At 31.7% G+C, this 12,025-nt stretch overlaps 1 protein-coding gene across 1 annotated transcript in view; it reads right to left on the reverse strand.

The window, feature by feature from the left end:
- Nucleotides 1-12,025, reverse strand: part of LOC148311993 (uncharacterized) — a 379,515-nt gene that overhangs the window by 200,260 nt on the left and 167,230 nt on the right. The gene's annotated exons all lie outside the window — the stretch shown is intronic.

Consider the following 12,025-nt stretch of genomic DNA (forward strand, 5'->3'; position numbering starts at 1 on the left):
ACTTTACACATGTGTAACATTCACCAATTCTACCCATTATTGACAACCACACTACTCAAATTCTTGGAAGTTCTGTATATATGAACCAATTTAGAAACCTTGTTCTTGAATCACTAGAACTTCACAAGCGACTTTTCATTAATTGATTCGGCAGTCACTTTGTGGTAAAATCTATACATTTTTAATTAATGTTTTACTTAGTAAATACGACTATTTATTAAAATCTACTGTGACACGTGTGACTATTTCTTAAAATCTACTGTGACAATATACGGTGTTTGAAAATGATGCGGAATGCATCGAAACACGTGTCACAGTAGATTTTAAGAAATAGTGGTATTTACTAAAAGTAAAACATTGATTAAAAATTCACTAGAGACATCTATTGGTGAGATGTAATGTCAGCCCCGTTAATGCCCAAACTTCCATATTCTTCTTCATCTTTGATGAGATGTCAAAAAATAATATGAAAGTAACTGCTGTAATTGGAGATAATCCAGATTTTGTGAACAAGTATTTGGACACACTCAAAATATTGTTATTTTTTAATCATATTATTTTGTTGTATTTATGAAAGAATTTGTTATATTTCATTAGTTTGTGAGAAGAAATAATCTTTTTTTTAATTTAAATAAATTAGTTTCTTTACAACATTTGGAGTGTGTCCAAATACTTGTTAACAAAATCTGGATTATCTCCAATTACAGGAATAAATTATCTGGTCAAATTATAAGCTTAAAAAATGAAAATGGTATTTTCTGGCGTTTCTCATGTGTGTGATTTTAATCCAGGATTCGGACCTCACATACTACACATATACCATAAGAGTTTCTGCTTTTTAGTAAAAAGCTTCTTTACATCTCACCAATAGATGTCTCTAGTAAAGTTCTAATGATTCAAGAACAATGTTTCTAAATTGGTTCACATATAAAGAACTTCCAAGAATTTGAGTAGTGTGGTTGTCAATAATGGGTAGAATGGTGAATGTTACACGTGTGTAAAGTGATCACTTAAACCAGCCCATGACGGTCGTCAGTCCGTCAGTTTAGGGGGATTTGCCTCCTGCGATGATAATTCCTAGCTGACAATCCATCTCTTTGGTGGTATACCCAGGAGTCGTCTACCTCAAGATTGGCCGTGTAGTGCGATGTGGGGGGGGTTTGATAGTTCCATTTTTAATTAGAAACTAAACTTAATTCTTAATTAAAAATTAACAAAAATTCTTAGGTTTAAATTAAATTTAACCAAATACTTCATTTAAACTACGACTAAATTGATATTTTTTTTAAGATCACCGCGATTAAAGGTTGGTCACCCCTGCTCTGAAAATACCTTGAATTTTATTTGAGTAGTTTTATTTTTCGTATACAATGAGCTTCGTTGTACTCCAAATTACCTTATTTAATTGGTCAGTGGAATATTTTAATTAAAAACCGTAGTTTTTTTTATTCAAAGAGGTTTGAAAAAATTCTTATTTTTTACAATATTTTGTGTGTCCAATTTTTTGTTCACAGTTTCTAGATATGTTCCACTTGTAAGATATCAAGACTTTTTATTTATTGCTTCAGCATTTACTTTGTAGTAAGACATGATGAAAAATAATGAAATAAATTGTTAAAATAAAATAATATTAAATGTAAAAAACAAGTGTTTCTCATGTGTGTGATTATAATCCAGGATTCGGACCTCACATACTAATATAAGAGTTTCTGCTCAATAAAAAGCTTCTTTTCATCTCATCAACAGATTTCTCTAGTGAAGTTCTAGTGATTCAAGAACAGTGTTTCAAAATTGGTTCATATATCGCTCACTCCTTTCAAGAACGTCATAAATCAAAAAACTTGATTTTTCAGGAGAACGTTTTTAAAGTTTAAAAATATAATACAATGTTTTAAAAATAAACATCTAGCCACTTATTGAACTTTTTACTACGCAAAAGATCTTTTAAGGTAAAACTTGAAGGTTTTTTCTCCATTTGAAAAACATTTAGTTTATTCATAAAAAATAATTAAACAATACCTTTTCTTCAAAATACAAAAACAACACTTTCTGCCATGTAGCGGGTAAATATTAAGTTAAAAATATGCCCCTTTTTCTGGGATTTAGTACATTTTCTGGGCATTACGAAAATATGATCAACTGAAAATTGACGATTTTTGATTTATGATGTTCTTGAAAGGAGTGAGCGATATATAGAATTTCCAAAAATTTGAGTTGTGTGGTTGTCAGTAATGAGTAGAATTGGTGAATGTTACATGTGTGTAAAGTGATCACTTAAACCAGCCTATGACGGTCGTCAGTTCCGTAAATGCCTAGACTTCCATATTCTTCTTCTTCTTTGATGAGATGTCAAAAATAATATTAAAAAACAAGTGTTTTTCTTTTACAATTTCAAGATTTTTTATTCATATCTCAACAAAGATGAAGAAGAAGTCTGAGTATTAACAGGGTTTATGACTCGTCGTTGCCTGGTTTTAGTAGCCATTTTATTCGTTTATAATTCAATTGATATGTTCTTTTACACGCGAGTTCTCGGCACTATGTATGGTTGAGTTGAGCACCTAAGTTATTTTGAAAGAAATAAGGGTTCATGCTCAATACATACAAATCTAAATCAAATCCATTATAGATGATACTAAGAACTCGCACGTAAAATAAATAGTCAATCGAAGGATTAATACACAAAAATATTGTACTTATGAACCAAATTTGAGAAGTGTGGTTGTCAATCATGGATAGAAATGGTGATGTGGTGGAATATTTCACTGTTTATAAAGTGATAACATAATCAGCCTATTACAAGTCACAAGTTCCGTAAAAATTCAGACATCCGCTTTGACGAGATATCAAAAAGAATGTAAAAATGACTCCTAATAAGTGGGAGAAACCCAGATTTGCGAATAAATATTTGGACATATCGCTTACTCCTTTCAAGAACGTCATAAATCAAAAATCGAAAATTTTCAGTTGTGCAGAGAGAGTCAAACTCTGAAAAAAAACATAAAACTTAAAAAAATAAATTGAAAAAATCCAAATGCAGACTGTTAATTGCGTTCGTTGCGCCGAGATGTTTTAAAATTTATTTTAAGATTTTTAAAAAAATATACAACAAAAATTAATCCCAATGTTATATTTTAATCCGTATATCATTACTGTCAGCAAACGATGATTTGTATGTATAAAACTAAACACACATATCGATCACTCCTTTCAAAAACATCATGTATCAAAAGTCGTCAATTTTGAGTTGTGTATGTTTTTGGAATGCCCATAAAATGTTCTATATCCCAGCAAAAGAGACATATTTTTTATTTAATATTTACCTGCTTTAGGGCAGAAAGTGTTTTTTTTTGCATTTTGAAGAAAAGGTATTATTTATTTAATTTTTTTTTTAAATAAACTCAATATTTTTCAAATGGAGAAAAAACCTTCAGGTTTCACCTAAAATGATCTGTTGCACAGTAAAAAGTTCAATAAGTGGCTTGATATTTATTTTTCATACATTGTATTATATTTCTAAACATTAAAAGGAGTGAGCGATATTAAAAAAATGTGAAGAATCTTATATAATTTTTTTTAAATTTATTTATAATGTTGTAAAACATGTTTATTATTCCTGAAAATAGTAGAACAAAACTTTTTAGCAAAAAATCTTTGTTTTAATTATCTTGGTACTTAATAAACTAAGCATACGAGCATTCTCCGGTAGTGATTTAAATTTAAGCTGGAAGCTTTTGAGAAGCTTTTATCTACGTGCATTTCCAGCAATTTGAATTATGATTTTAAACACACATTTATAATTAAGTCTGACTTAAATGTAATTATCCTTTCCTCTTAATAATTTTACAGAGAAGTTTGTAAACACTATGAATAATGTTTTTTTTATTTGTTTTTTTTTTAAAATTAAATTTGAACAAATTATTTTCTAAAATGAATGTAAATTTATCATATTCATTTTTATTGACATCTCAACATAGATGAAGAAGAATAAAAAAGTCTGGGCAATTACGGGGCTTACGACCGTCATAGGCTAATTTAACATCAACGACGACGACCACATCAATCAAATTCTTAGAGCTTCTCTATGTATTGTTTCAATTCGAAACATATTGCTTGAGTTGACTAGAATTTCACTAGATACATCTATGGTGAGATAAATGAAGCTTTTTTATTGAGCAGAAACTTTTTCATTTGTATGTGAGGTCCGAATCCTCGATTATAATCACATGCATGAGTAACGCCCGAAAATAACCATAAAAGGCAATTCTTCCATATTCTTCTTCATCTATGAGATGGCTAAAAAATATATTAAAAATAACTCATAGCATTAAAGATAATCTAGATATATATATATATATATATATATATATATATATATATATATATATATATATATATATATATATATATATATATATATATATATATATATATATATATATATATATATATATATATATATATATATATATATATATATATATATATATATATATATATATATATATATATATATATATATATATATATATATATATATATATATATATATATATATATATATATATATATATATATATATATATATATATATATATATATATATATATATATATATATATATATATATATATATATATATATATATATATATATATATATATATATATATATATATATATATATATATATATATATATATATATATATATATATATATATAATTTATTATTAGATTAAAACCAATATTTTTAGCTTTTCCACTTTTTTATTTGACCAGCGACCGGGTTTCGTCGTTACCGACATCATCAGACTGGTCAACCAGTCTGATGATGTCGGTAACGACGAAACCCGGTCGCTGGTCAAATAAAAAAGTGGAAAAGCTAAAAATATTGGTTTTAATCTAATAATAAATTAAAAATGCAATTCCATCACGAAGTGTCAGTGGATAATATAAATATATATATATATATATATATATATATATATATATATATTATATATATATATATATATATATATATATATATATATATATATATATATATATATATATATATATATATATATATATATATATATATATATATATATATTATTTAGTTTACGGAACGTAAAGGTGGAGACTTACCGGACCATTTCGTCGTAACGTAACACCTTACGATGCGAGCATTCGTATAGTCAGTACAGCGAGCCGAGCACTCCATCCATAATTTCGGGGATGCTCGCTGATGCTCGCCGCGAGCGATGTTATGACGTAACGTTACGACGAAATGCTCCGGTCATTAAAAGCTGTCCCACCGCATGCCCAGATCTGATATAGAAGCATCTAGGCTTCCTGACAGGTCTGCTCTTGTAAAGCAATTTTTTTAATTATGTTGAGAAATTTATTGAAAATGTGAAACAATATGAAATTGTATCCAGATTTTACTGTGATTTTACATTTAAAAGCTTTCAATTTACCTATCACTGCCAATCTAAATAAATACAAGTATGTAAATTGGTCACCAAATTTTCTAGAAGTACCCCGGTCAGTATCCACCTTAAGAGGTTGCATTAACTTTGTTAAATAATAAGAACACGTGTTTGATGGAAAGAAAAACGACAAAGTTAGTTCAAGCCGCAAGAACATGTGGTAAATACAGAGAAAAACTTTACATCAAGCCGTGTTCTAATATGCAGGATCTGCCTTAATACGATGATGTTACGTTATGTGCGAATCACCCTTTTAATGTTGTAAATTGTAATCCAAGTTCGCTTTAGCAAGCACAGAGGAAACACAAAGTTAATATTTAATAAGGCTGCAAGGATTTACTGCCCCCGGACCGACAGGATTCAAGTTTACCCTCATCTCTTAAGGACTCGTTGGGAACATTCGTGAAGCTGTATTTACATCTTTATTTAGCGATACTCCTTCCTACATTTTCACTTTGAAATTACTTTGAAATGTGGATTTTGTTAGCAAATATTAATTAATCAAGAATAATCCTGCAAACACCTTCATTACCATATTATTTTTACTATACTCAACCAACATGAGGAAGAATATGGAAGTCTGGGCATTTACGGGGCTGACGACCGTCATAGGCTGATATGTGATCACTTTACACACGTGTAACATTCACCAATTCTACCCATTATTGACAACCACACTACTCAAATTCTTGGAAGTTCTATATATATGAACCAATTTTGAAACATTCTTGAATCACTAGAACTTCACTAGAGACATCTATTGGTGAGATGAAAAGAAGTTTTTTATTGAGCAGAAACTCTTTTATTAGTACGTGAGGTCCGAATCCTAGATAATTATTACACACATGAGAAACGCCAAAGAATATAATTTATATATTTATTATTTAAGCTTAAATTTTGGTCAAATTATAAGCTTAAATAATAAATATGAAAATGGTATTTTCTGGCGTTTCTCATGTGTGTGATTATAATCCAGGATTTGGACCTCACATACTAATATAAGAGTTTCTGCTTGATAAAAAGCTTCTTTACATCTCACCAATAGATGTCTCTAGTGAAGTTCTAGTGATTCAAGAACAAGGTTTCTAAATTGGTTCATATATAAAGAACTTCCAAGAATTTGAGTAGTGTGGTTGTCAATAATGGTTAGAATTGGTGAATATTACACGTGTGTAAAGTGATCACTTAAACCAGCCGATGACGGTCGTCAGCCCCGTAAATGCCCAGACTTCTATATTCTTCTTCATCTTTAATGAGATGTCAAAAAATAATATTATTTAAGCTTATAATTTGACCATATAATTTATTTACAACATTTTGAATGTGTCCAAATACTTGTTCACAAAATCTATATTATCAAAAATTACAGTAAATGCCCAGAATTATATGAAAATAACTCATGTAATTGGAGATAATCCAGATTTGGTGAACAAGTATTTGGACACACGCTAAATGTTGTCCTAAACTTTTAAGAACAATTGGTCTCACAGAATTATAATTACTCGTTATTAGCTGTTGCCAGGCAATGTGGTTATATTATTCTGTCAAAAAGTTCTGGTCTTTATTTTATAGACATTCGTGTGGGTAAGCTAGTGTTTAGAGTCTAAACAGTAATGGCTTTTGGCATACAATGTTGTTTACACCGTCTGCCTTTGTACTGAATCTAAAGTTTAGTCTTGCATGAGATGAAATATCTGGTTTTATGATCTAATTACAAATTATGCAGACTTGACTCCGTTTACTACAAGCGTAGATAAAAATTAACCAACAAAGTCAATAATTTAAAACGTTTCGAGTGTTTTCAACACTTGTTCACAAATCTGGATTATATCCAAATATGAGTCTTTTTAATTTTTTTTTCATCTTAACATAGAAAGAGATGAATATAAGATATCGCTCACTCCTTTCAAGAACGTAATAAATCAAAAATCATCAATTTTCAGTTGCGCATGTTTTCGGAATGCCCAGAAAATTTACTATATCCCAGCAAAAGCGGCATATTTTTAACTTAATATTTAACCGCTACAGGGAAGAAAGTGTTGTTTTTTCATTTTGATGAAAATGTATTGTTTATTTTTTTTTCATTAACTAAATATTTTTCAAATGGAGAAAAAACCATCAGGTTTTACCTAAAAAGATCTGTTGCACAGTAAAAAGTTCAGTAAGTGGCTTGATATATATTTTTAATACATTGTATTATATTTTTAAGCTTTAAAAACGTTCTCCTGAAAAATCAAGTATTTTGATTTATGACGTTCTTGAAAGGAGTGAGCGATATTTGACACCTAAGTAGAGATGAAGTTCACAACTCTGGATTATCTCCAATAATAAGAATTATTTTCCATCTTCACACTCAAAATGTTGTCAATAAATTAACTGGTCAAATTATAACCTAAAATAATAAAAATAAAAATTATATTTTCTGGCGTTTCTCATGTACTCGTATGTGATTATAATCCAGGAATCGTACCTCACATACTTATAAAAGAGTTTCTGCTCAATAGGAAGCTTCTTTCATCTCACCAATAGATGTCTCTAGTGATGTTCTAGTGATTCAAGGTGTCAAGAGAATTATTTTATTGTAAAACCTTTCTACTGTAATTTGTTATTCTATAAATGTTGTAAAACCCCAAATACAGCAAAGATATGACAGGTATTATTGGTGCATTAGACTTTCATCTTCTTTCTTACATAAAAGATAGACGTTTCATATCAAGTTGAGACACCCATAGAAATAAAAAAAAAGCCTGTGGTCCCTTTTACTCAACTTGCCGTCATTTTATATTTAAGGTGACCGTCCACTGTGCGACACGAAGCGACACGGAGCGACATAAAATCCGTCTATTTGCGACGGAAAGTACCAGAGTGATTCGTTTACGGCTCCTAATCGGGCGCACTGACTGAGCGCGGATTCTAAACATGGTTTTCAAAAGCTTCGGGGAGCTGGTCGAGAAGCTTTTATGGGAGGAAGAACTATTCTGAAAAGGCGCAGAAAGAAAACAAGGTAACTTGGATTTATATATAAATATATACATATGGTCCTGGTTCTAACTCTAATGTATGGAAGTGAAACATGTAGTTGGCAAAAGAAGGATGAAAGTAGACTAAATGCAGTCGAAATGCGATCTCTCAGAAGAATGTGTGACAAAACGATGTATGATAGATGTGCAAATAGTGAAATAAGGAAGGAATGCAAAGCTGAGATGAGCATTATCGATAAAATGAAGAAAGGTGTGTTGAGATGGTTTGGACATGTAGAACGAATGAGTGAGGAAAGAACGGTAAAACAAATTTATGAGGCGAAAGTTAGCGGGAAAAGAAGCAGAGGAAGACCGAGAAAAACATGTAACAATCGGCGGGTATGCATGAGGAGATGCATGAACGTGGAAGAGGCGAAGAATGTTTGCAAGGACAGAGTGGTGTGGCGCTCTATTCTCTCTGCCTACCCCTGCGGGGAAGCGGCGTGATGGTTAGTTAGTTAGTTAGTTATAACTTAACTCCCAAGTGGACAATACCCAGATTTCTGAACAAAGTTTTGGACACTTAAAATATTGTGAAACAAGTTACATTGTTCGTCCTGCGAACGCTAGATATGATATTATTGGCTGAAAGCCAATCCAAGCGTCAGGGTGAGGTGTTTGAAGTGGAATTATAGCAACTGTACTGCGCTGGACTCTAAATTGAATACTGCAGTTAAATGGAATGCGCTTTGAGCCGCGATTGCACCCTGCGACACAACTTGCCATGTCACATAAGTACGTCGTATTACTTCCTTGATTTCTACCGGAAATGGAACGGAAAATGTAATCTTATTACTGCAGAAGCTATTAAAACCGGAAACTGACTTTTATGAATAAAGAAATGACACAATTTAAAATAACATATTATTTTTGTTCTGCTAAATAAAAATAGTTTTCTCAGTCCAATCAAAGATGGCTCCAGTGAAATCACACATAAAGCGTCATGAGATTTATCATATATCGCTCACTCCTTTCAAGAACGTCATAAATCAGAAATCGTCAATTTTCAGTTTTGCATGTTTTCGGAATGCCCATAAAATGTACTATGTCCAAGCAAAAAAGCCATATTTTTTACTTAATATTTACCCGCTACAGGGCAGAAAGTGTCGTTTTTGCATTTGGAAGAAAAGGTATTGTTTTGTTATTTTTTTAAATATACTCAATATTTTTCAAGTGGAGAAAAAACCATCAGGTTTTACCTAAAAAGATCTGTTGCACTGTAAAAAGTTTAATAAGTGGCTTGATATTTATTTTTAATACATTGTATTATATTTTTAAACATTAAAATCGTTCTCCTGAAAAATCAATTTTTTTATTTATGACGTTCTTGAAAGGAGTGAGGGATATATAATATATAGGAGTTCCTTTTGACAGTCCGTAAAAATACAGCCGATTTGATTTGATTTTACAGAAATACATAAATTTGACAGTTAACAGTTGATTTGAAGTCAGTACGTTTTGCCGTTTCACAATGAATATATTGAATGACTATTATGTGTGTGCCATAGGTTCGGTGAATGGGCCGAAAGCAATATTCAGCGTGATCTTTTTTTCAACGCAAGTTTTGTTCTTTGATGAGGCAAATTTTTGGTTAAATGTCTATGCCAATAAGCAGGATTGCCGTAATAGGAGTGGAGAAAACTCAGAAGCCTTTGATGAGAGGCCCTTACATCCATTTAAAGTCACTGTTTGGTGTGCTTTATGGGCAGGTGGAATCATTGGCCCATTTTTTTTTTAAACACGATGCCGGCCAGAATGTTACGGTTACGGTCAATGGAGAGCGCTACAGAACCATGATTACTGACTTTTCGTACCTCAGTTGAATAGCATTGATGTGAAAGAGATGTGGTTTCAACAATATGGCGCAACATGTCACACGTTGGGTGCCACCATCAATTTATAGATGGAAATTTGAATTTGTATACCTCTTTTATGTCCATCTCCGTAGTGTAATGGTCAGCACGCTCCGCTACCGTTCTGGAGGTCCCAGGTTCAATTTTCAGGGGGGTTAAATAAATAAAAGTGATTTTTTCACTGTAATATTTATTTAATATTACCCTGGACTGGTACCTGAAGCGGATGACTGATCACCTTTCCTTCATGTGTTAACGATCAAGATAACACTGCGTTTATATGACACAGTGCCCTATGCACCATTGGGGTGCGGATAGGGGGTTTATTTTTATTATTATTATGTATTATACCTCTAAAAAATCATTTGACGACAGTCAACAGTCCGGCTTCTCCTGAGGAGTGCAACGTGGTTTCCTCCCAGCAACGAGCAAATGCTGACAAGTTACTGATTGGTCTACACTAGATTATCCTTCCTTTTCCCAACAAAGATTAAGCATATTTCTTTTAAGCTAGAAGAAACAAAAATCCAAGAAACGCTGATCGATTGATAAACCTTGTGCATAAATTCAAGTATTATCAACAAAAAAAATATGGTAATATAAGTATCACGTGTATTATCAAATGCACAAGCGAATAAAGGCAAGAAAAAGATAAAAGTACCAAATTAATGGTTCCAAAAAGAAGAGAAAGAAAAATTTGCGGATATTATCAAACAAGAACAAAAAAAACACCCTTAAAATTAGACAAAAGATATATTACAATGAAAAATTTGGAGAGGGTCGATCTTTATCGATAATTACCCCTCAAATTGTATTGTTTATGACAAATAAAATTTTAAAAACATTTTTATAGGTATTGTTTTGAAATTTTCCCGCAATGCGGATTAAAGGGTTGATTCCAGGTTGCTTTCAGCATATTCGACCCTTTGATCACAGGGGCCCAGAGCAGCCGTGTACTAAGTTTTGAGAATAGGTGTCTGCGGAGAATTTGGGCGTGCGGTGGTTTGACTTTGTGAGGAATGAAGAGATAAGGCGAAGGACGCAGCAGATCTTGGTGACAACTGTCGTCAAGAAAAGGCGATTCAGTTGGCTTGGCCATGTACTCCGCATGCCTCCTGAGAGCCGCCATCAAGCTTGCCTCTTTTACAAGGCATCAGATTCGCGCCGCCCAGGACGACCACTGCTGACATTTCGTCGGCAGTTCTCGTCAGAACTTTGGGATGCGGATATGACTTGGGAGGATGCAAGGGAGCTAGCAGCTGACAGAAATGCCTGGAGACAGTTTGTGGACTCTATATGCTCCACCTAGGGAATGATTATATATAAAAAACATATTTATATATATAAATATATATTATTTATTTATATAAACAATGTAATCGTTCATTTGATATAAATTTTTAGTGATAACTAAAATATTTAATATGTTCGTAATACGAAATTTTCGAGATGAAAATTAAGTGAAACTATAGAAAGATTAAAATCAAAGATGAAACGACTATTGAATCTTAAAATTAAGACTTACAAATTTATGAAATTGAAATTTCTCGCAAAATGGACCGCACTAAACACTAAATAGTTGACAATGGGCCATTTGCGTCTTGTAGGCCGCACATTGTACAACCCTGGCCCAAGTATCGTAATTACGAATTTCAAGAACGAAATTTAAAAGTTTTA

This window comes from Brachycentrus maculatus, unplaced genomic scaffold (assembly GCF_059751285.1).
Source record: "Brachycentrus maculatus isolate JH-2025_06_01 unplaced genomic scaffold, ASM5975128v1 h1tg000053l, whole genome shotgun sequence".
NCBI lineage: Eukaryota > Metazoa > Arthropoda > Insecta > Trichoptera > Brachycentridae > Brachycentrus > Brachycentrus maculatus.